General features: G+C 50.2%; 1 protein-coding gene across 3 annotated transcripts in view; it reads left to right on the top strand.

The window, feature by feature from the left end:
- The first annotated feature begins 3,000 nt into the window (after nucleotides 1–3,000).
- Nucleotides 3,001–26,008, top strand: part of LINGO3 (leucine rich repeat and Ig domain containing 3) — a 97,808-nt gene continuing 74,800 nt past the window's right edge. For 2 of the 3 annotated variants that reach the window (XM_074939653.1, XM_074939652.1), the window contains exon 1: nucleotides 3,013–3,103. The gene's annotated coding sequence lies outside the window, so the exon portion shown is untranslated. Of the gene's footprint in view, nucleotides 3,104–26,008 lie in introns of all 3 variants that reach the window. The other variant, XM_074939655.1, reaches the window with a different exon arrangement.

Here is a 26,008-nt window from a genome sequence, read left to right as displayed (position 1 = left end):
TGGTGCCTCCATTTTCCCTCATACAAAATATGCTAACACATGTCCTAGTGAACGGGATCCACCACTGTACCGGGACTGCAGCTGGGCCCTCCTACTGTCAGTCAGCTGCCTGTCCCACCTGCCTAGCCCACAGGAGCTGTGCTAAGCTGTTCTCTTCTGGGAGGCCCGTCCATCACACATCCAGCAGGCATAGAAACCTCTTCCAGCAGGCAAAATCACATCCGTGTTTTGCCTCCAGCAAAGAAAGTGCGGGCTTTATGGTGAAAGCAATTTCCCTGTCTCCGGATTACTAACAACAAACTCAGGCCCACAGGCTGGGGAAGCAAACAGAGCTTAATTCACTTGGAATTTTGAAACAGGGTCTTAATGACTAGGTTCAAATTAGCCACCGTCACCTTTTCAACCCGGGGAATTGAAATGAAATGTGATTCTCGACAGCAGCCTTGGGCTAGTCCAGCTCCTACTACACACACGGCCCTTTTAAAACGTGTCTCAGGTAAAGTAGGTATCTTCTGCTTTCACGGGTTCTACTGTTTTCGTCATGGTATTGTCTGAAATACATATTTTAAATCCCCCCCACACGTATCTAAGCCACCCGTGTTCTACCTGCAAATCAAGAGGAGGAGGAGATCGGGGGCGAAAAGGAAAACAAAAAGAAATGACTTTGGACTGTTTTGTTTTTCCAGTGAAATTAAAAAGCCATGTCCCAAGGCAAAGGAACGGTGTCTGAGTGTCAAAAGAGCAGGACATGATTCTCCACCAGCACAGGTGCAGGGCTGGGTGACAGGACGGGCGAGTAGAAACCATGGCACCCCAAGAAGAATGATAACACCTGGCAGTTCCCACGGCAGAATTCTGCCGTAATGGGGCAAGAGCAGTGAGAGCACGTAGGGTCTACTGGGAACGAGTCTGGGAATCAGACCTGCCTCCCAGGCCTCGTCAGGGCAGCAGGTCACTGCCTGGCCAGGTTCCCCACCTAGAAAAGATGATAATGATGCTGCTCCCTTTTTGTAAAGTACTTCGGGTGGGAGCCACGAAGGGACTTAGGTGAGTGCCACAGCGCCTAGCAAATCACAGGAACACACAGTGACTCACAAAGCCCACTTAGGCCCCTAGGCTCCCTGTGCACTGCATGGGGAGAGGTAAGTGCCTAAGAATGCCATCCCCAAAAGCCAGCACTGCAGGCCCGGACCTAAGCCAGGCAATGGAGAGGCGGCCAACAGGCATGTGTGAAGCCCCGCCCCGCTCTCAGAGACAGGCACCTCCATCCACGCTGCATTGGGACACCTGTCAGTTTAAAGAACAGGAGTACTTGTGGCACCTTAGAGACTAATCTCAGAGTAGCAGCCGTGTTAGTCTGTATCCGTAAAAAGAAAAGGAGGACTTGTGGCACCTTAGAGACTCACAAATTTATTTGAGCATAAGCTTTCGTGAGCTACAGCTCACTTCGTCGGATGCTCACGAAAGCTTATGCTCAAATAAATTTGTGAGTCTCTAAGGTGCCACAAGTCCTCCTTTTCTTTTTGCGGATACAGACTAACACGGCTGCTCCTCTGAAACCTCTCCGTTTAGCAATCCCCAGACAGGAGCTCACCCCCCGGAATCAGACAGCTGAGCCTGCTCCATGGATCCTGCCCTTCGGGAGCTAGACAGTGCGAGCTAACTGCTCGGGGCGCTCACAAGCTGCAATGCTTTGGATTGATGCTGCAGAACTATTCAACGTAGCGCTTGGTGTCCTCCGCCAGATCTCCCCAGGGAAACAGCAGAAGCCCTAGGGCTTGGCAGCTTGAAAACTCCCCTGGCCCAAACACTGAGAAATGCACGTGGGGGCGCAGTCCTGCGTTGGCAGGGGGCAAGGCTGGCTGGTCTAACTCGTCTTTTTCATCTCTGGAGTCTGTGCTTTACAGACATTGACTAATGAATCCAGAATTGTCCAGTGTGAGTGGAGAGGGGACTGGGGCTGGAGGGACATTGCCCCAGTGCAGATGCTTATTAAGTGCTGCTGGAGCAGGAGGTATCATAGACTATCAGGGTGGGAAGGGACCTCAGGAGGTCATCTAGTCCAACCCCCTGCTCAAAGCAGGACCAATCCCCAATTTTTGCCCCAGATCCCAAATGGCCCCCTCAAGGATTGAACTCGCAACCCTGGGTTTAGCAGGCCAATGCTCAAACCACTGGTAGTGTGGCTGAATAGACTTGGCATTGGCTTGGCAGTCCGCAGTGGAGAGCTCGGTGGCCTGGCTCTGCCACTGAGCCGCCATATAAACTTGGGCAAATCCCTTAAACTCTGGCATGCCTCCCTTGCCTGTAATGACCCTGCCGCGCGTTTGGAAAGTGCTTGGAGGTCATTCAGTGAAAGAGGCGATCTCAGTGCGGAGTGTTTACCGGGAGAGCACAAAGAAGGAGCTGACGCAATCAGCCTAAAACAGCCCCCAGAAAGATGCCCGTGGGGGGAGTGGCCGGGGGCGGGGGCAAGAGGACAAACCAGGCTTGTTGCACCGACTCCCTGCGGCTTCCATCTGTTGCGCGGGGTGTCTGTGAGCCTGGGTTCGCCGAGCGCAGCAGCCAAGGAAGGCGCCTCTTTGCAGGGGTGGCCCCGGGCAGCGCGTTCCCCGATGTCTCAGACAAAGAGCCCGGCTGCAGCTGCCGGGGAGCTGCTGGCCCACGGATCCGCGGCCGCCGCGGCTTTCCCAGCCACGGCGGCGGTCCCCGCTGCCGCCACCCTGGCTGGAGGACGGGCGGGGACGCTCCAGCCCTCTGCCCGGGGACCGCTCCGCCAGCCCGCCCGCTCCCTGCGCTCGCCCAGCGGCGGCTGGGGGCGCTCGCCAGGGTCCCCGACCCCGCCGTAGAAGTTCTGGCCGGCGGGGCTCGCCGGGGCTCGGCACCGGGCGCGGCGGGGGTGGGGGGGGAGCCGCGGAAACCTCCCGCAGCGCCTCGGCCGGGGCTGCGGCCGCTCTTCAGTCCGAGGCCCCGGGAGCGGCCCCCCGCGGGGATCTCCTGGCGGCACCAGCGGGGATCCGGGCGTCTCTCCTCCCGGCGAGCTCCAGCCGAGCCCGGCCCCTGCCCCGGCGAGCGGGATGGGCAGCCCGGGCGAGCCGCTGCGGTGAGTACCGGGAGGGTCCTGCCCGGATCTGGGGGCGGGGGTCCGGCGCAGCGGAGACCTACAGGTCCTGGCGGCTGGCGAGCTCCCAGCGGGGGGCCCGGGGCTCGCCGTGCCCGCTGCGGGCTGGAAAGCGGGCGATGCCTGCGGGCCTGAGGGCAAGCGCCGGCTGGGGGTGTCTGGGGGGGGGGGCTGCCCTGTGCCTTGGAGAGGTGCCCCCCAGCCAAGCCCCGGGCGCCCGGCGATGCTTGCACCAGCTGCGGGGCCGGGCTGGGGGGGTGGGGGGGGGAATGGGGTTAAAACAACCGGCTGCCCCCCTGGCAGTGTGTGGGGGTGAGAGCAGGGAGCAGCCTGTGCCTTGGGATCTGTGTCCACCTGGGCATGGCTGGGTATTGCAGCAGGTCTAGTGTCCCCCCTCTCTGCCCCCCCCTTTCTGTCCACCCCTCCATCCACCTGCTCTCTCCCATTCCTCTGTTCCTCCTCTGCTCTTTTCCCCCCACCTCCCAGGTCCTCTGCCCCTGGTCTGCTCCTTCTGTGCTTCCGCTCCTCCAACTCCTGGCCCAGCCTCTGCTTGAGGCATCTCTTCCTCTCTCTGCCCCCCCCCCCGCCCCATCTCCTGGCCCAGACGCTGCTATCAGAAGACCCCCTTCAGCACAGCGGGCAGGGGGCTTATCACGCTCTTCTAAAACGCAAAGGGGCTGTGGTCCGAAATGAGCCCTCTCTGCCCTTCACGGCGCGCCGGGCCCCCTCCTCTTCCGGCTGCTCTGAGCTGAGTTCATCTCGCCCCCTCCCACGGGGGCAGGACAGGATTGTGCTCTGGAGTGTGCTTCCCCAGGGCTTTGGCCAGTCTAGTTTGCCCGGAAAGTGAGCGGAGAGTTGGTGTCAGCTGTTAAGGCCGGCAGGGACCATTGGGGTCATGGTATCTGACCTCCAGCACAGGACAGGCCAGAGAAGCTTCTGCATCAAACCCAAAGCTTCTCTTTGAGCTGTAGCATGAGTTTTGTTTTGTTTTTGAAAGACATCCAGGCTAGCTTGAAAGGCTTCCAGGGATGGAGAATCCACCGTGTTCTCAGAAGAGAGGTTCCAGCCGCTGATTCCCCCTGCTGCTAACAAAATCTGCACCTCATTTCGAGCCTGAAATAAGTCCAGCTTCATCTTCCAACTCTTAGCCTCTCTTTATGCCTTTTCCTGCTCGATTAAACTGGTACCAGAAATCCCTTCCCCCCTGTGAGTCCTTGTAGACCATCCTCACGTCCCCTCTTAACCTTCTCTTGGGTAAACTACATTGACTGAGTTGCTTAAGGGTTTCACTCTAAGGCATGTTTTCCAGCCCTCGAATCATTCGTGTATCTCTTTTCTGAACCCTTTCCAATTTCCTGCTGCCCAGAGTCTGTCTGCTCCCTTCTGCAAACCATTTTAAAGTTAGGTGGATGCTTCCTCTCAAAGATCCTAGTTTCAGTTTCAACGCCAATGCTGTGGGATTGTGTTTTGCACGGGGGAGGCTGTGAGAAGAGGAGCCTAGGTAGAGTGCCCAGATGTCCCGATTTAAAAGGGACAGTCCCAATATTTGGAGCTTTTTCTTATATAGACACCTATTACCCCCCGCCCCCGTCCTGATTTTTCACACTTGCTGTCTGGTCACCCTAGCCTAGAGGGAGAGGGGAAAAAGCAGAGAATGGGGCAGAGTGAAAATCCAATCTAGCGAGAGAGAGAGACAGACAGACGCTGAACGAAAGGGAGGAGAGAAAGAGAAACACGACTGGATAAATGACTACAGACAACAGGGTAACCATATACAGCACGGTGGTCACATACGCCACAGTGGATATTGAACCTGAGACCTGCTGCACCAAAAATCCCTTATCCCTCGAGCTAAATAAATAGCTGCTTTGTTTTGATATAGCTGGCTGGTACAGTTGCTGGAGCAGCCACTAGAAGGAGACGTACACTGCCGGCGTATGAAACCCATCTCTGCCAGCCTAGTTCAGGGGCATTCTAGGGCTATCCGAGAGTGCACACATTTGTTGTCTGCTTTGGGTGAGTTTTTGGTGCTTGGGTTTTTGTCTGTCGGTTGTTGTTTTTGAATACAGGGACGCTGTTGTCAGGGCATGGGGAGCAGGGGGATTAAACGTTTGGTGTCGTCCCTCTAGGGAAAAAAGCAGCCTGAAGTTTTGTGAACGCACTGGCTCTGGGAGGTGTCCGTCCCTAGCCCTGCTGGACCAAATAAAGTTTGAAACAGCCTCTGCCCTCCTGCTGTGGGAAGATTTTTCCCAGGCCTGAAACACTGGAGGTGGGGCAGAAAGGGCTGGAGGTTTGAAGAATACCCATGCTGACGGTGGGGAGGGGAGCACGAGTCCACTCTCGTCTGGGGGATGGGAAGGGAAGGAGAAGTCTGGAGCTGAGTTGCTTTTTCCTTGTGGGGCTTGGGGAGTGGAGGGATCTGACCCCCAGGGACCTCCCCCTGCCTTCCTTCAGGCCTGGCTGAGCCTACACGGGACTCCAAGCAGGCTGGCTCTGGGGAAAGGGAGTGGGTTGTGTGGCCAGCAGGGAGATGCTGCCTCCTGTCATCTCCATCTGCAGCCAGGCAGTTTCCTGAGCCGTCCTGCCAGGCACTCGGAAGATGAGCAGATCTTGTTACAAGCCATGGCCCATAGCATGGTCCTTGCCCGGCTGCCACCCTCTCTAGTTACGGGGCAGCACAGCAGAGGGGGAGCTCGCACGGTCCGTCTCGTCATGCTTCCGCTGGGGGAGTCCACGGCTGTTGGCCGAACCTCACGTGGCTTCATTTCAAGCATCTGCGCTGAGCATTTGGCCTGTGCTTCCGAGGTCATTCTTTGGGCCTGGGGCACGTTGGGCGGGGAGGGGAAGCTTTGGGCAGAAGAGGGAGGACAGGAAATTCCTCCCTGTGGAATTCCAGGGAATTCCTTCCTCATGCAGAGCAGGACCCCTCTGCCTTTAAGATCCAATGGCAGCGATGCTCACTGAGGGGGGCTCTGAGGAGACGCGCCGAAGGCATGTTAAAAAGCCTCAAGAAAGCAGGACTGAGTGACGGGGTGGGGTGAATGGATGCCCAAGTCCCTGTCCCCCTCCCCGTCCCCCCCCCGTGCTGATCTGACACCCGAGTGGCAGCGCGTGGACGTGGTTTCCCTCTGAGTGTATCAGTGGCGTGTTGTTTGCTGCGGTGGGTTCTGTACAAGTGGGAGCCGGGGTGGTCTTGTGGTTCAGGCACTGGACTGGGGCTTGGAGAACATGGGCTCAGCTCCTGGCTCCTCTGCAGACTCCCCGTGTGACCTGGAACATGTCACTGAATCTCTCTGTTTCCCCCTGTTCCAGCTCTGGCTCAGTCTCCCCTAGTGAACCGTCATCAGGTAGGTGTATTGGACCCAGCCTTTGGAGCCTCCCTTCTAAGCCAACTGGCTCTGAGCAGCTTCCAGGCGTCTCTAGTCCGGCCTCTCAGGCCCACTCCTAGGGTGCCCACACCCTCTCTGGCACCTCTTCCTTGAGCAGTGGGAACCCCACGGTCCCACTGCCCGCACCTCAAGACCAGTGCTGTGCCCCCCCAGTAGCTTGTGTCTGCTCCCATCTGAGCTCCACCCTTATGGGCGCTCTGATGGATAGGCATAAACTGACACCAGTCTCCTCCAAAGTGTAGCACAGAATTGCTAAATTAGCTGCATTGTGGGTAGATCTGAACAGCCTGGGGCTTTGGAAAAGTTTGGCTCCACTACACAATTTTGTGGATTGGTCTTTGTTGTGAGTATGAGAGTCTTAACCCTCCTCTGGTTTATTTGGAATTCTGCCTTGTTGGAGACAGGCTGTTGGATGGACAGGCCCATTAATCTCGTCCAGTTTGGGAATTCCCTTGTGAATGAATCAAGTGAGCCATTTCTGGTCCTCCCTTGTCTGATCTCAGTTGGGAGAAAGAAGCAATAGAAGAGAATAACCTCTTAAGAAAATCCCATTTTCCTATGAATGTTTCTATTAATAAAAGTCAAAGGGAGTAAAAAGATACCAAACAACCACCCAGAAAACAGAACTGCCCCTAGACAGAACCTTCTTTCCATGAGACACTAGCTCATCTTTAAAGCTGAAATGCCGACTTCTATTGTTGGCCTTAAAAATGAAGCTACTTTGACCCTCTGCTTTTTCAGTTGTGAGTTACTGTGGCCATTTTGTGATCACACATTTTGTGCATTGTGGTCCAGTGGACAAAGCACAGGGCTGGGAGATAGAACACTTGGGTTCTATTCCTGTGTCTGCCACTACCTTTCTTTTATCACCTTGGGCCAGTTACTTAACCTCTCTGTGCTTCAGTTACCCCTGCATAAAATGAGGGTAATGATGATTGATTATTTGAATTGTGGGGGTGCCTCCCCACTGTGAAAGGTGCTGTACAAACATAACAAAGAGATTGTGCTAAGTATGACTTCATTTTTATTATCTTTAAAATTCCAAGCTATGGTGGGCTGTAATGCAAACAGCAGTGTGATACAAAAGCAAGTCTGATGATTACATGTAGATATGCGAAAGAGTTAATTCAATACAAGAAATGTGAACTGTGTCCTTCAATACGATTGTATAAGGATAGTTAAAAACCCAATAGGAAGCTGCCAATTTGACAGCCTCTTGATTGATTTGGTTTAATTTAATCTAATTTATGTATTCATAGGCATTTCTATGGCGCTCATTAAGACCTGGGGAGAGTGGGGGGGGGGGGAGAGAAACTGCCATTGGAAAAGAGATGGCATAGAGAGATGAATTTTAGATCCAAACTGAGAGTCAGGGGTTGGCTCTGGGGTTCCAATATATCGGAATGCAGGGAATTTTTCACGCGTGGCCAACTATTGTGTTCTTACTGCAAATCTCAGGATGTCTAAAGTCTGTCTTAAGGTCCTATAAGATTGCAGGAGAATCTCTGCTTTCCTTTTAAAAATGAAAAAGTTAAACTTCAGCCATAGTGGTTGCAGAGTAAAGCTTGAAACCTGTGACGTGAGTGCGACCAGCAGGCTCAAAAACTAGAAGACAAATAAAAAGGGCCCCAAATGTATTATTTCTTCTTTAAAAAAAACCCTCAAGATTTTAAGCCAATCCCATGACCTTTTTAGGGGAGGATTCAGGATTTCTGAATGCTTGGGATGGCAGCAATGAGTAAGTTAAGTTCAGTGAGCCAAAATTCTTCTCCCATTAACGCTCGTGCAACTCAGCCTCAATTCAGTGGCCTCAAAATTAAGACAAGAATTTGCTGTGCTACGGGTTGGAAACTCTTGGGCCTTTCCCAGGCTTTCCAGTGGGTGGGCTGAGCTTCCTACAACCTTACGCATCCCGCAAGGTGCGCCGTGCCCTCAGCTCTTATCGGGAGTGCCTCGCATCTCTCAGGAGGTTCTTGGGGCCCAGTCATGGCAGGTCTCTACTTCCCAGCCACAGAGTCCAAGCAGACCCCCTACCAGTTTTCACTGGGTAAAGCACTAGCGGTGTTCTCCGTTATCTTGTTACCACTCAAGAAAGAGATCTTGGAGTCTTCGTAGAAGGTTCTTTGAAAAGGTCTGCTCAGGGCTCAGCGGCAGTCAAAACAGCGAACAGAACGTTAGGCACCATTAGGAAAGGGATAGATAATAAGACAGAAAATACCATAATGCCACTATGTAAATCCACGATGCCTTGAATGCTGCGTGCAGTTCTGGTCGCCCCATCTCAAAAAAGAAATGCTAGAATTGGAAAAGGTATGGAAAAGAGCAGCAAAAGTGTAGGGGGATCGAACAGCTTCCGTATGAGGACAGATTAAAAAGACTAGGACCGTTCAGTTTAGAAAAGGGACAACAAATGGGGGAGATGAGAGAGGTCTATAAAATCACGAATGATGTGGAGAAAGTGAACGGGGAAGTGTTATTTACCCCTGTGACGTTGCACTCTAGATGATGTTATGAAAACATGCTAATGAGCGTGAATATAATGTAACTGGAATATTCTTCACGCAAAAGGTCTTTTGTAAGGTATCATTACAAAGCTTATAATCTACTGAGTGTGGTCATCCTATTTGTGTGCATGTATCATTCTTGTGTCTGAAACTAGAAATATGAAATATAACTCTGAGGGCCTATTGTAATTACGCAAAGTGTGGGCCATTAATGGCGGTTTGGAATCTTGATGGCTTCCATCAGCCAGGACAATTGACTGTGGATGGCTCAGTTTGCAGGCAGGCCTTCCTGTGAGTCAGGCTGGGAGAAATGAAAGCTTGGGGGTCTCACAGGACATGTGACCTTGTCACCTGGTACTGGAATCCATCTTAAACCTGGTGCTTTTCCATTGAGAAGGCGGGGTGGGGACCCAGAGAGACAAAAGATTCCTGCCTTGTGCAAAGCCATATAAGAGGGTGGAACAGACCAAAGGGGGCTGCAATCATGAGAAATTCCCTCGCTACCACCTGAGCTGGAACAAGGGCTGTACCAGGGGAAAGTATTGTGTCCAGTCTGTGATAGAAGCTTATTGGAACATCTGAGAGTGAGGTTTTATCTGTATTCAGTTTTCTTACTGTATTAGGCATAGACTTGCGTGTTTTGTTTTATTTTGCTTGGTAATTCACTTTGTTCTGTCTGTTACTACTTGGAACCACTTAAATCCTACTTTGTGTATTTAATAAAATCACTTTTTACTTATTAATGAACCCAGAGTATGTATTAATACCTGGGGGAGGGGAGGCAAACAGCTGTGCATATCTCTCTATCAGTGTTACAGAGGGCGAACAATTTATGAGTTTACCCTGTATCAGATTTATACAGGGTAAAACTGATTTATTTGGGATTTGGACCCTATTGGGCATCTGAGTGTTGGAGACAGGAACACTTCTTACGCTGCTTTCAGATAAGCTTGCAGTTTGTGAGAGGTGGTTCAGATCTGGGTCTGTGTTTGTGGCCGGCAAGCGTGTCTGGCACAACGAGGCAGGGTTCTGGAGTCCCAAGCTGGCAGGGAAAGCAGGGGCAGAAGTAGTCTTGGCACATCAGTTGGCAGCCGCAAGGGGGTTTCTGTGATCCAACCCATCACAACCCCGTCACATAACACAAGAAGCAGGGGTCACCCAATGAAATTAATAGGCAGCAGGCTTAAAACTAATATAAGGAAGCACTACTTCACACAGTCAACCTGTGGAACTCATTGCCAGAGGCTTTTGTGAAGGTCAAACGTATAACAGGGTTCAAAAAAGAATTGTATCAGTTCATGGAGGATAGGTCCATCAATGGCTATTGGCCAAGATGTTTAGGGATGCAACCCCATGCTCTGGCTGTCCCTAAACCTCTGAGTGCCAGAAGCTGGGACTGGATGACAGGAGATGGATCACTCAAGATTGCCCTGTTCTGTTAATTCCCTCTGAAGCATTTGGCATTGTCCGCTGTCAGAGGCAGGATACTGGGCTAGATGGACCATTGGTCTGACCCAGCATGGCCATTCTTATGTTAAGCTTATGGAGATATTGAAACCGGAAAAGGCATTTTTAAAGTTTGCTTGGAGACTTCTGGCTTTATTAGTGATGTATCTATTGCTCTGAGGCCGTATAACTAATCACTGCAGTCCCCCCTCTAAGCCATGTTACAGGCCTGAATTAAACATTTAATTTGGAAGCTGATTGCACAGAAGGACATGGGCATCTGGCTGTATTTGCACTCAGTATTTAAAGACTGGAAATCGATCCTATTGGAATCAATGTGGCCTCTTCTAATCTATTTTTCATTGGCCTGTGAATAACTCCTGCTCAATCCAGCACTCCCCGATCTGTCTGTGGGAGTTTGTGGCATGTTCTCTGAGCCTGTCTGATTGCTCAGAGCGGTGTGCTGAGACGCTTGTTCTATTTCAGGAAGTCGCTTTTTTTTTTTTGAGGCAGGGGAAGACTGGGCGAGATGAACAGACCGTTGTGAACAGTCTGGAATATTGGCGCAGCGATGAGCTGTGCTGCCAATGACTTCCGATCTGTTTGGGTTTCTATATCGTGCCCACCCTCACTGTTGTAACTGAGCACCTCCTTGCTATTTCAATTGTCTGAAACTTGTATCTGTCTCTGGACAACTCTTCCCAGTTGGCAGCGTTGATAGTAGTGTGTCTGGTGTAGCCTTTGGATTCAGCTGGCTGATGCCCCGAATGCTGTGCACTCTCATGGTCACTGGTGACTGTCTTGGTCCAGTCGCTAAGCACGTTCTGTCTCGTAAAATTTGGGAGTAGTTGATGGTGTCATTCTACTGGATCATAGCTGCCATGGGAGGCTGTAGCACGAGAGGAAAGTGATCTCTCACCTACCGAGGGCCAGTCCTATGGAGGACGTTGAATATTAGCGCCGATGTCTTGAACTGGATTCTTTAATATTTGCAGTGACTTTCCATATGTACCTATGAAGGACCTGATGCTGTCCTGGTGACTTGAATTTTGATCTGCTATCAGCCTGTATCCCAAATCTCTTTACAGAGTTAAAGTGACCCAGAGGAGTATTGTGGCTGAGCAGGGAAATATCCTTGGTTCCACTCCCAGCTCTGCCGTTGGTTCACTGTGTGACCTGGGGCAAGTCATTTCACTGTGTGCCTCAGTTTCCCTGCCTTTACAATGGATGTAATAGTACTTGCTCTGTGGTGTCATACATATTCTTGTCCAATTGGCTAACCACTCTAACTGCCTTTTTGTGCTTCTCCACTCACCGCTCTTGTACCAGCCAGCCCCTTGATTAATCACTGATGCTACGTTTTTAATAGGGAGAGGATAATACTTCTCTACCACTGTCCTAGGAGGGCCGTGAGTCTTAATGAATGAATGTGTGTAAAGCACTTTGAGATGCTTGTATGAAAAGAGCTGTTGAAGTGCAGCGTGTTACTGTGAATTAATTACAGACCGCCATGGTGCAAAGACATTGTGTAGTGAAGAAAGGGTAGTGGGGCAAGCCGCAGAGGGGTAGCAAAACGAGCAGGCGAGGGAGAGAAATGTTTTAAGCTGAGATTTGAAAAAAAGACAAAGGAAAGCAATAAACCTACAAGAGATCTTGGAAAGGTGACAACGCTGGCTCTGGCTGGCTGTGTTAGGAGCATTGATTTTTTGACTTCTGGGCTTTATCGGTTGAGTTTTGTGGGAGGCTATTTTTCAAGTGTTTCGGTACAGTTTACCTTTATAGACAAAGGAAATCCTTCCGCAAGGATTGACTCCCAGGATTGCAAGTGCACCCAGAACACACCCGTTCAGGAGGCTACACGTTAGACATAAGCAATGTCAGCTGACTAGGGGCGCAGTTCCAGCAAAGCCCTGCATGTCTGCGATGGTGTGCTATTGTCTACTCGTGGCTGGCTGATAGACAGCCTCAGAGACCTATGACGGCCGCACACTCCGAGATCTCCTTTGGCAAAGGCGGTGGTGGAGCCTTGTGTCTTTGGAATGGAAAGGCCCGGGGTCTCGTCCTGTCTCATGCACAGGATCCAGTTAGCAATTGTCTGTTTCTGCAGCACGTGGATTTGTTTGTGAGTTCTAGGTCCCCAAGAAAAATGTAATCAGCCCCCCCGGACAGGCTCAGGGGATCCAGTGGAGCTGGATTTGCTTCTGGAAATTCTGGAAGCATTGCTTTGCTTCTCTGTCTTGGCTGCTGGGTGGGCTCGGCAGCCTTGTATGTTTCTCTCCTTTAATCATGTCAGTATCCTAAAAGTGGCATTGCTGGAAGTCCTGCCCCCAGGGGAGGGTATCCAGCTTGGTTTTCTGCACCAGGCCTAAGGAGTGTATCAGTCCCGGAGTGCACTGCCTCTCATCTTTGATCCCTTAAGGGATATCCCAGGCAGAGCAGAAGAATGATGCCCAGGGATCTGCAGGCATTACACTGGGAAGTGGGTTGAATAACTTATGGGCCTAATGTGTAGGAGCTAAGAAATCGTATCTCTCATCAGAGGAGCCCAAAGAGCTTTACAAATACTCACTAAACCTCTCTCTGGGGCAGGTGGTGTTATGCCTCCGCATTTCAAGGTGGGGGAACTGAGGTGAGCAACTTGCACCATAACACAGCTAGACGGTAGCAAAGCCAGGAATCGAACCCAGGTGTTTCCCCTCCATGTACACTGCTGTATATGCTAAACCATGCTGTCCACAGCACACGCTCAGTCACTGCTGGGAAGATCTACCTGCTAGATAGACAGGGTCAAATTCTGTTCTCATTTACAGCAGTGAGAATGTGGAGCAAATCCATGGACATTCGTCTCCTTGTTGCAGATTTGCACTGGCGTAGCTGAGAGCAGAACCTGGCCCAGACAGTATAGCTAGGGAGAGACTTTCCTGTGTGTGTGTGTAATATATCACACACACACGCATGTAAGGATTTGGTTTTAATAGAACTCCTATCCATACACACGTGTGGGAGAGAGGACTATGTTACAGGCAGATGGAAGATGGAATGGAGAAATCTTAGCTGTACTTAGCTACCCCGAGGAAACTGCAATCTATTGCATTACCCTCCTGTTTGTACAGCACCAGTCGCACTGTCATTGCTCAACAAACCCCTACTACAAGAGGAGAAATGCCGGCTTCTCTGAAATGGCCATATTTCTCCTCTGGGCTTGGCAATTCAGTGAGATAAGAAAGCTCTGTCTTCATCAAGCTGTTACTTCCCATGCCACTCAAGGCATTTAAAAAATAATAAATCCTTCTTCCGCTCCACTTCTTGTGCGGCTAGCCAGCTCCATGCCTCTGCAAGCTCCCTCTTGGGCACAGAGACCCAGCCCGACGGGATTTCCATATTTGGGGCCATCTCCAGCGTTCAGCCAGGTTGGCCTCCCTAATTAGACCCCTCCCCAGCACTGCCGCTCATAGGTTTCTTCACAGCAGCTTTGCCGTTCAGCTCCAAGAGCCCCTCGCTGCTTTCAAAAGAGCCGTCAGACCGTAGGGACATTCCAGGAGCAGGCTGGGCTTCACAGAGTCATTCGCTCTCCCTGGGCCAAATTCTCTTTTATTGATTTGTTTTTGTTTTTCTCTTTCCCTCTGAATTTTTCATGGCCGTCGCAATCTGCAGCAAACCTCTCTCGTGCGCCGCACAGGCTGAGCTGAGCTCCGCAGCTGGGACCTGCCAGTTGAACGTCCAGTGCCTGTCACTCGGGCTGCATGGCAGCCAATGAGTGAATGAGCCCCCCCGCGCCCTGTCCCCACCTTGATTTTTAGCTGCCCAAAGCCAAAGCCGCACAGCTACTCTGGTGGGAATGTGTGTTCTCCACCACGACAGATACAGGGTATGTCTACACTGCAGTTGCAGCCCGTTTAGCCATACCCATCTAGCTTTCATCTAGCTAGGGTGGTACCAGAGCAGTGAAGCCACTGTGGAAGCGGCTGAAGAAGCCCACCTGGAGCTCTGGGTGATTCTTCGGGTGGATACTCCACACTAACTCCTGTGCTGCCCCCGGCTTCACTGCTCCAGCGCCTGCGTTAGCTAGATTAAAGCTAGCTTGGGGTAAGTCTGCGTGAGCTGCAGTCAGACCCTGTGCCAGCAGTGCAGACATCCCCACAGCTGTGATGCCCTGTGCCAGCAGTGCAGACATCCCCACCGCTTGCTCAGACCTCATCCCTTCTCTGGGAGAGATGTTTCCAGTGGCTCCTCACAGGCAACTATTACTCAGCAGGCGTGGGGCTCTGGGTAACTTTTGTTAATTTAGGACAATGGGATCGAGTCATGAATGGAATGCTGGGTATGTGCCACCCTGGCCCTCCGCTGGGTGGAATCGGAACTGCTCAGCTGCGTATCATAGACCCTACACTGTCAGCACCAGCAAAGATCCTCCTTGGGCTCAAGGGGTCAGGCCCCTGTGTGTTACAGCAGTTCTGTTGCTGCCTGGCCATTACGTTCCAAGCGGAGCTGAGTGGCAGCTGTGACATCCTAAACTGGCCATGGCTGTCTCTGCAATACGTCTTTATTTGTGGATGGCGAAAGGTGCCAGATTGGCAACCGGCCCTAGAGAGTGAACTCCTCTTTCTGTTCCCAGAACAGGAACCCCCAGAACAGGGACCCCCCGGACAGGGGCAGCTTCGCTCACACCAGGGAACTGCAATCCTGACTCGCAGGGGCCATTTCTAAGGGCCAGTGGGGAGGCAGTTCTCCATGGACCACATGCAGTCTCTGGCCTCCCTGCTGAGGCTGTGTGGAAGAGTCCTGGCCCCAGGTGACGGGGAACTGAACTAAAGTTCCCAGCTCCTTTCTAAAGGCCACTGAATGCAGGCAGGAGTACCCTGAAATGGGTACAAGCCAAAGGCCTAGGAGAGGGTCCTTATTCGGTTCCAAAACCCAGGAGCCATCAATGCCCCCACATTTCCCTCCCCACCAGAACAAATGATGGGCATCTTTCCCGTGGATTGGGGCCTGCAAGGGATGTTTAGCTATTGTAGATGTCAGATATAGGGCGATGGCAGGGACTGTGGTCTAGTGGTTAGCGCAGGACGCCTGGGTTTCACTCCTGGCTCTGCCACTGACTTACTGTGTGGCTCCAATGTGACATGCAGGTTCTGTAATGCCCCCTCTTCCTCAGTCAGAACGACGGGAACCCGTGGCCCAAGCTCTGCACCTCTGGCCTTTTATCGTCTGCTGCCTGCCACTCAGAACATGGAGTCTCTCTCCCTCTGAAGTCACAGGAGGAAGGTTCTCCCTGGGTTGGGTCTCTTAGGTATCCACAGAGGGCAAAGCCCCTAAGCAGTGAGGTTTCCAGATGGTACTTCTCAGTCTCTGCCTGCTTTGTGTTAATGATGCCAGATTGGCTTTGACGGCCCACTGCTGCCTGTTTGCTCACATCAGCTGCCTGTTCTTAAAGGGGACGCAGGCAGGGCGGAGATGAAACCTGCTCTTGCTTTGGCTTCCATCTTCTTGCTAACTCTGGGCAAGCTTTAAAAGAACCAAATACTTCAGTGCTCCTTGATAATTAATGCCACTTGTCCGGCACTTGTGAGCAATCCTACGATAACAAACCCCTGTGTGCATTCCGACCCTCAGTAACAACCTGCCGAGAGCAAACTGGCAGATACGGCTCTTCTGAGGAACTCTTCAATGACAAAACCATCGGGAGGGTCCCCAGCCTCCAGGAGCAACCCTACAATAATACCTCAGTGCTGAGCATGCTCTCGGGACTAAACAAATATTAAGGACTAAGATGTGCTGACCTTAACAACTGGTGTGCACGTGTAACTGGCTGAGTGTGTGTTACAGGTCCCATTCTGTGCCGATTCACAGAGGATATGAGTCTGTAACACCCCCAGACTGCCCTGCCTGGGCACTTTAGCTCAAGCTGGAGCAAATCACACTTTTAACCCTGGAGCTCCGCGGTGAGTCAGCCGTCATCCGTACCCCGTGGCCGTCATCCCTATGCCATGGCGGAAAACCAATGTTAGTAAGAGCTAAAACAGATTTCTGTATCAAGCTGTCTAAGGTCTCGGTTTTTAATAAGCGGCAGTGAGTTAATGAGAGAGAATTTTAACCTGAAGCATCAGGTTTTGGTTTGCAAGAAAAGAAAACTGGAAATTAGGGCTGTCAAGCGATTAAAAAAATTAATCGTGATTAAAAAAATTAATTGTGATTAATCACGTGATTAAACAACAATAGAATACCATTTATTTTAAATATTTTTGGATGTTTACTACATTTTCAGATATATTAATTTCAGTTACAACATAGAATACAAAGTGTACGGTGCTCGCTTTATATTTATTTTTTATTACAAATATGTAATCAAAAAACAAAAAAAATTATTTTTCAGTTCACCTCATACAAGTACTGTAGTGCAATCTCATTACCATAAAAGATGAACTTACAAATGTAGAATTATGTACAAAAGAAACTGCATTCAAAAATAAAACAGTGTAAAACTTTAGAGCCAACAAGTCCATTCAGTCCTACTTCTTGGTCAGCCAATTACTCAGACAAACAAGGTTGGTTACAATCTGCAGGAGATAATGCTGCCCGCTTCTTGTTTACAATGTCACGTGAAAGTGAGAACAGGCATTTGCGTGGCACTGTTGTAGCCGGTGTTGCAAGATATTTATGTGCAAGATGCGCTAAAGAGTCATATGTCCCTTCATGCTTCAGCTACCATTCCAGGGGACATGTGTCCATGCTGATGACGGGTTCTGCTCAACAATGATCCAAAGCACCAAGGACCGATGCATGTTCATTTTCATCGTCTGAGTCAGATGCCACCAGCAGAAGGTTGATTTTCTTTTCTGGTGGTTCCGGTTCTGTAGTTTCCACATCAGAGTGTTGCTCTTTTAAGACTTTTGAAAGCATGCTCCACACCTCGTCCCTCTCAGATTTTGGACAGCACTTCAGATTCTTAAGCCTTGGGTTGCGTGCTGTAGCTATTTTTAGAAATCTCACATTGGTACCTTCTTTGCATGTTGTCAAATCTGCTGTGAAAGTGTTCGTAAAATGAACATGTGCTGGGTCATCATCCGAGACTGCTGTAACATGAAATATATGCAGAATGCGGGTAAAACAGAGCAGGAGACATACAGTTCTTCCCTCAAGGAGTACAGTCACAAATTTAATTGATGCATTCTTTTCTAACGAGCATCATCAGCATGGAAGCCTGTCTCTGGAATGGTGGCTGAAGCATGAAGGGGCATATGAATGTTTAGCAGATCTGGCATGTAAATACCTTGCAACGCCAGCTACAAAAGTGCCATGCGACCGCTTGGTCTCACTTTCAGGTGACATTGTAAATAAGAAGCAGGCAACATTATCTCCCGTCAGTGTAAACAAATTTGTTTGTGTTAGCGATTGACAGAATAAGAAGTAGGACTGAGTGGACTTGAAAGCTCTAAAGTTTTACACTGGTTTGTTTTTGAGTGCAGTTATGTAACCAAAAAAAATCTGCATTTGTAAGTTACACTTTCATGATAAAGAGATTGCACTGCAGTACTTGTACGAGGTGAATTGAAAAATGCTATTTCTTTTGTTTATCATTTTTACAGTATATATATTTGTAATCAAAAATAATATAAAGTGAGCACAGTGCACTTTGTATTCTGTGTTGTAATTGAAATCAATATTGAAAATGTAGAAAAACATCCAAAAGATTTAATAAATTTCAGTTGGTATTGTTATAAGTGCAATTAATTTTTTGAGTTACTCGCGTGAGTTAACTGTGATTAATTGACAGCCCTGCTCGAAATAATATTTAGCCTTAGACTCTTAGGCGTTGATCCAGGAAGGGGCAGAACAACCCCGTCTTGATCCTGCAAAGCACTTAAGCCCACGATTCGCATTAAGTAGGTGAGGAGCCCCAGTGATTCAGTGGTGCTACGTACGTGGGTAAAGCTAGGCAGGTGCTGAAATGCTTTGCCAGCTTGGGGCCTGAGCACTCAGCACTATGCAGGATCAAACCCTTACACACTGTGATGCTCAGAAACAAACTAATCCTCCCAATCCCTCGGAGCAGGTAACTAATGTTGTTGTCCCCATTGTACAGAGGGGCAACTAAGGCACAGTCTGAGGCTGTGACTTGCACAAGGGAAGTCAGTGGAAGAATCAAGGTTAGAATCCACCAGGAGTCCGCTAGCCCATCCAGCGTTGACATGGCAGGGACACTTCGTCACCACGAAGCCCACGCTTTCACCCCTGCCCCCCTGCCCTTCTTCTGAGAGAGGGAAATAGTACTCCGACTATTACTGTGCCACTGTAGTGCCTCCGAGGCCTAGCCATGGACCCCGAACCTGTTGTACAGCTCCTAGTGCAGCAGCAATCCTGTCTGCAAAGGGCTCCGGATTCTTCCTCCTCCCCAGGACTCCCCAGAAGCTGGGAAGTTCCGTGGGTGGGACCTCCTTTACTCTGGGCCACTGTTGTGCTGCTGAATGTGTTTTTCTTTCAGAGGAAGCCTAAAGCCAAGGCCTTCCACTTGTGGCTGTTAATGATCCCACGGTGCTTTTTTGCAACCATAGGGGTGACGATCCCAGCATTTGGCTGAATGCCAACTTGGATCAGCATTAAGAGCTTCGTTGCTCTGGGTGCAGGAGGCAAGCTGGGTAAAAGTAGAGAGTGTGGGGGGGCTGGAAGGAGGAGGGAATAGAGATAGTACTGGTAAATGCTGCTGCTATGTGGCAGGGCCATTTTAAGCATCCTTTCACTGCTTTTTCCATCGGATATATGCAAACGTGGTTGTGGCAAAGTTGCCATTTTCGTGTACAGATCTGTTCCTGTCCAGAGGATCCGCCCGTCGTTTGAAATGACAATCTGCCTTCCTAAATTCCCATTCCACGTGGTAGTCCTCATCACCCCTTCTCCTGTACAGAGTTACGGCTGCTGTCGGACAGCTGATCTGCTCCGCTTAATAATGAAAAGCATGGAAATAAAAATGCAAAAAACTTAGGGAACTCTGATACCAAGGTGGCACATCCAGATACAGAATTGGGCACACGTAGGGAGTATATATTTGAGAGCTGGTTGGAGTGTGCAGTGGCTTCATTAAAGCTGCTGGGTGATCCTTCTCTTTTGTATTTGTATTCATTAGCGTAGGTTTCTTCCTGGATTTTGTCTTCACTCCAAATGGGAATGGCTGTCAGCCGGTATGTGAGCCCGGCAGTGTCCTCTGCCTCTGTCCTCTTCCATGCAATTTGCTGGCATTTCATCCAGCGGCTCCCAGCAAGCTCTGCACTGTGGCGAGCATGAAAAATTCAAGAGGAGGGAGACATGAGGAATCAGCAAAGATGAGTGAAAGAGCCCCCTGGGTGACACCAGCCAGAGAGCTGGGACATGAAAGAGAGATGAATCGAGAGAGGCGCAATAACGAAAACCTACTTTTCACGCTGGCCCAAAGCTGTTTGCTTTTCCCTCTGGCCCACTTGAACTTAAAAGCCACAGCCAATTTGCCAGAAAATTCAGAGGCAGCAGATAATTTCCAAGCCACCTCCATGTTCTGCTCTGAGAAGTGTCTCTCTTGTTATCCTCTCTCTGCTGGCCTTCACTGCAGTCTCTGAAGTGCTGTCAGCACTGAAAGGCGGCTTTCAGCTCTGGTGGAGTGTTTTGCCTAATTTAGCTAGTGGGTTGGAGTGTAATGAATCAGTTAAATGACAATTTTTTTATGCAGTTCTATGATGGATTGTTTTTTAATAGACCACTGTTCTTTAAAATGCGTTCGTTCTGCCAGCTTTCATTCCCAGAGGAGATGGATAGACAGGGGTCTAGCGCAGCGGTTCTCAAACTGTGGGTTGGGACCCCAAAGTGGATCGCCACCCCATTTAAATGGGGGTCGCCAGGGCTGGCTTAGACCTGCTGGGTCCCAGGGCCGAAGCCAAAGCTTGAGCCCCACCACCCGAGGCCGAAGCCTGAGGGTTTCACCCTGTATGTCGGGGCTCAGGTTAGAGGCCCTTGTGCTTCAGCTTTGCCGACCCCCACTCATTCCCCCTTCCCGGGGCAGTGGGGCTCAGGAGGGCTCAGGCTTCAATCCCCCCTCCTGGGGTCGTGTAGTAATTTTTATTGTCAGAGGGGGGTTGGACTAGATGACCTCCTGACTCCTTCCAACCCTCATATTCTAAGGGGGTCACAGTGCAATGAAGTTTTGAGAACCCCTGGTCTAGCGGAAACACTCGGAGTGAAGAAATAAAATATTATACTAGTCACAGGAAAACGTTTTCATATTAAAAAAATACGATCTCCCATGTAGACATACCTTTCCTGCTGAAGGATGTTAAAATGCTCTAGGCACTCCTACGTGTATGTACCCAGACAATGCCTCCCGGCCCCCAAAATGCAGCTACCTCTCAGGTGAAATGCCACACCTGTTTAACAGCTAACCATGTGTCAGGCAACGTTTCTAATGGTTCTGTAACCCCCAAAACATCCTGCTTTGGTGGGATTTTGGTGCACGGAGGACAGGAAATAGAGAAGAATATGGTACCCAATTAACATTTTTGGGATGGGTTGATTTTAGTCTATGAATTTGCTCCTTTGTCTGGCCAGTTTTTACGCTGCCAAGTAGATGTTGCTTTGCTCAGATGCAGCGTTTAATCCATAGGCTGAAAATAATATGGCAGCAAATCCATGGCCATCCTCAGAGGGTCATGGCTGTCACTGTGCAGCATGATATGGAGCCCAAGCTGGGCAGGACAGGGGAGGAACCTGCGCCCCGACCTGGCTCCCTGGCAGACGCCACGGGAAGGGGGAAGCCCCCGTAGCAGCAGCCCCTGTTCCTACTCCATGACAGTAGTCATCAGATGGGGGAAGTCCCCCTCAGTAGCCCCCACCCCATTCCCAGCAGAAGCCGCAGTGAGGCAGAGGAAGCCCCTGAACCCAACTCCACTCTCCAGCAGAAGCACTGGGTGGGGTAGGAGAAGCCCCAGCACCCCAACCCTGGTCCCCTGAAGAAGCGTGGGAGATGGCAGGGCAAGCCCCAGCACCCAGACCCCCTTGCACCCCAGGGCATTCCAAGTGCTTCCCAAATGCATTCCCGCTACTGAAAAGGCACCAGCCACCTCTGGGTCAGAGCATGGCAGTGGCTTAACCAGTGTTTAATTTATTATGAGAGAGGTGCCAGGGATCAAGCAAAATTTTTGCATAACTGACCCGGCAAGCCCAGGGGTGCCAGGGCTCAGCCCTGCCCCAAATTAAGCACTGGGCCTAACAGTGCACAGAAACACTACACAACCATGTAGGGTTCTGACATGAAGAATTCGAAGGGAGCATGTACTTACTCAAGATAGACTTAGGCCAGGACCTTTGCATTCATGCAAGAGGTGGGGTCCCGGTCACAAAACTGAGAGTTGAACTTTTGTGAAGTTCTTGGGTGTTTGGACGTGGGGTTTTGGGTCAGTCCTGTTGCTATTTGACACCCTTTCTCTTAGAAAAAGTGCCTTCGGGTCTTTACAAACTGCCAAAAGAGGTCAGCGGGGTGTAGGTAACGCTGTCTTATTTCTGTTTGGTGCTTTTAGATTTCCGGGAGTGTGCCGTTTTGTTTTAAGTACCACAAAGGTCTGGTACACAGCAGAGAGCCACGCCAACACACGCTCTCTGCCCACGGGAATACCTTCCCCTGTATAGGGGATTTATGATGGGCTGTTGGCTGACGCTGCAGTTTTTAGTCAGGAGGCTTGAGTTCTGTTCCTAGCTCTGCCTGCGACTTTGTGTGACCTTGGGAAAGCCACGTCACTTTTCTGTGCCTCCATTTCCCTCTGTGTAAAACGGGGAATAATGGCACATATCCATCTCTGTAAAGTGCTAGGAGATCTGTGGAAGAAAATCATGATGATAAATGCTCAATATTTGTATCCTTCTCCACCTCTCGGAGGGCACTGGGGCCATTTGTCAGATGACTACAGTAGCAGATTCTCTAGTCCTTGTGTTTCCATCGCACCTTAACCACTACTTCATCCTTTATTTAAACGAGGAAAATCATTCAAAGGTGGTATTTCTCCAGTCCTTTTCCCATCACAATACCAGCACCCAGTGTTTACCTGAGCTTTACACCTTCAGAATGTCTAATGGACATGAAACTAACCCTCACAGCAGCCCTGCAGAGTCGGTAAATAGCGAAGACTGTTATGAAGTGACGTTCTGAGGCGATGTGCTGAACAGAACAATCCCAGCCTGCACGGCGGTGCGTCCTCGCAGCGACTCGGTCGTGACGTGCTGAGAACCCCATGAAGCCGGTGAATGGCTGCTCTTCTCAGCTCACAGATGGAGGGACCTGAGGCTGCACAGTCAAACCGCGTCCGAGTTCGTTCTGGCTGGCACTCCCTTGAACCTGGACCACCGATCAGATCCAGCGTGATAAACAAGGCCTGATTTGCATGGTCTGAGGCAAGGTGGCCATTCAATGGATCCTCAGGGATCTTTGGTCGCATGTCCAAGTGAAGATTGTCTCTCTGCTAGGTGGAGAGGCGGGAAGATGCGTGTTAGGTTAATCCCTGGCTCTTGGGTCCCCTTTCACCAAAGGGGTAAGATAATGGATTTGTTCCCCAACGGTTAGGGCAGTTTGGACATGGAGGGTAAGTCTGCACTGCAGTTAAACATCCGCGGCTGGCCCAGGTCCGATGACTCCGGCTCATGGGGCTTAGGCTGGGGGCTGTAAACCTGCTGCATAAACGTCTAGGCTCAGGGACCCTCCCCCATCGCGGGGTCCCAGAGCTTGGGCTGGAGTCTGAGCCTGAACATCTACACTGCCATTTTATTGCCTCCAGCCAAGCCCCATGAGCCCAAGTCAGCTGACCCGGGCCAGCTGCGGGTGTCGAATTGCAGTGCGGACATGCCCTGGATCTCCACTTACGCACAGACAGAGCCACTTCTTAGTTCTCCATTTAATTCTCACCTCAGTTTGAATAACAAGTTCCTCGGCTTCGCTCTCACTTCCGGTCACCATCTGGTTTCTAGTCAGGTCGTCTTTGCACGACAGATCTCACAATGGGTGACCAAGAGTACTCATAGGAGGGAATGTCTATCTCATTTACTCCCCAATCCTGACGCAACACAGCCAGGATATCCGCTCGCCTCTCAATGGGTCAGACCCTCAGGTCCTGTGGTAACGATTGCTATTGTAGGAACTCGGGGTTGGAGAGGATCCACTGCAGTGTTTGCACTAGAGGAGAATTTCCATCAGCGCTGTGATGCTGATCTCTCTTCCAGCTGTACTCTGGAAAACACAGAGCATCATACGTCCACAGCTGGATCTCCCTGGTTTCTCGGTGGGATCTTTTGCTGATGAAACCCATCAAAGTTGACACTATAACGTTCCACCAGCCAACTACCTGTTGACTCATGTTGGCCAAGGCCATCAACTTTTGAACAAAGATTAGCAGCAGGTAAGAGTTGGAAGGAAAAGACCACAGTAATCAAATACTGATCTGGGAAGGGAGAGCAGGACAGTGCATTAGTGAACTGAAGATTAAGTGACATAAACAAAATCTAAAGTGTGACCTTTTCTTTTCCTGAGCAGGAACATTAACAAACTGTGACAAACCAGAAAAAAAATTCCACCTTCATTAATCCTCCCGCTCATGCACACAGCTGACATCTCGACTGCAGCCTTTGGTCTGCTCCTCACTCCCAGCGAGGCTCAGCGCTCTCGGTTTTAGACCTTGCGTGTTAGACGGGCTCTTGTGTTAATTGTGTTAAGATCATTTACAGGGCACATGTTATGTGAGGCAGGGAGGCGCTGCTAAATTACTGGCGAGGAAAAAATTAATTCCTTCCCTCTGAGGGAATCTAAGCTGATGGTTGGAGGTAGATCTTTATTCTGCTGTCTGTGGTCGGAGTGTGGTGTTGAAAGCATTTCTCTGCTGGTCTCTTAATGACTGTATCTGTCTCAAAAATGGGCAATTGATCGCAAGGTCTGCTGGAAGAATTGGCCACACTATAAGGCTAGCTCCTCGAGAACTGGTCGAAATATGGCATGCTTTAGGGTAGGTTTCCCTCTCTAAAGATGGTGTTGACAATCTCTGCCAGCAGAGGTATTAGGTGTTACTGAGCATCCTCCACCAGCCATGATGGGGGTGGCATTGGTGGAGTGTCTTGGTCTTCCAGCTTGATTTCAGCGGGTGGTTGGGGATTTTACGTCAAGTAGCATTGGCATTCAGGTGGCCTGGCTTGACAGAGCAATAGCATCTACTAAACGTCGGAAGGGCAGGATTTAGCTGCAGCAACGGCAGAGGCCAAGAATGGTGGTTTCGCCTTTGCTGTACTGTAGGATTCTAGGAAACCCTTGTGCTGCGTCTGATCCTGTTCGCTGCCAGCAATGCTCCATCCTGCTTCATCTGAGAACTATGATGGTCTATGTGGGGGAGAAACATCTAGGCATTGGTGTGTTAATGGAAGAGGCCAGTGCATAGTTCTAAGGGCTCAACAGATCTTTTGCTCCTTGGCCCATGGGTTCAGGTTCCATAGAGGATTCCAGAAGCCACCTACTGCATCGTATTTAAGCCTTAAAAATGAGAGAGCGGTTGTATACAACCCTACTCTGGTCTCCATCTCTGAGTATATTCCACGCCCCCTCTGCTCACACCCACTGACGCCAGACTTGATGCCATAGAATCTTCTTCTGCTCCAAACTCTGAGCCTTCCTCTACGTCCTCCTCGAATGCATTATGGCCTCTCTATCCTCATTCAGACACCTCCCAATCAGCATTTTTCACAATGCCCACAAGCAACGAGGAGTTGTTGTTTTTCATTTGGTTTAATTACATAGCTCCCTTTGGATTCCTCACCTTCTCTGTGCATCTCTCTTAGGGTAAAGACGGTCTCTTTGTGTCTCATCCAGTGCTGGGGACATTGCTGTCATGTAACAAATAATAAATGGAGGTCACTTTCCTCAGGAAAGCCAGGGCAGCTACATTTTACTTACTATTTTTGTTGACCTGTCTGTGGTCCTGTTTTACTTGCGCAGAAATGTCCTGTGTGGGGCCTAGCGCCAAAGCTCTTCCACGTCTGACATCGAATAGAAAACATCCATTGCAAATCCACAGCCCGTAACGGATCCCCCTGTATGCTAATAATGTCAGCAGCAAAAATTTCCTGTTACTATGAAGGTCAATCAGAAGCCAGACCAAGCCAGTAATTACTTTAAACAAGGCTTGTTTCGAATGTGTCTGACTTACTTTTATATACGATAGCGTACTGGCTAGGGGACGTGTGCCAATAGTGCCCTCTACAGGATGCCAGCAGAGCAGCTAAACTGTGGGTCAAAGGCCCTATACTGCTGACCTCTCTCAATTTTTTCCTCTGACTCAAGCAGTAGCACTTGCTTTAAAATTGCGCTCACCTCTTCTCCACGGCTGCTGACAAGCTACCAGAAGCTACAGTGTACAGTACTGTAAGAATCCTGAAATTTCTCGGGGCGGGGGGGGGCACAAATTTGATGCAATATATTTTAGTTGCAGAGCTGTCGCTTTGCCATTCTTGTTTGTGGCTGTAGCACCTAATACACACACAGACACACGGAGACTGTTATA

The sequence above is a fragment of the Natator depressus genome, chromosome 25 (genome assembly GCF_965152275.1).
Source record: "Natator depressus isolate rNatDep1 chromosome 25, rNatDep2.hap1, whole genome shotgun sequence".
NCBI lineage: Eukaryota > Metazoa > Chordata > Testudines > Cheloniidae > Natator > Natator depressus.
Note: the sequence above shows the minus strand (reverse complement) of the source record. Positions and strands in the feature narration are given on the sequence as shown.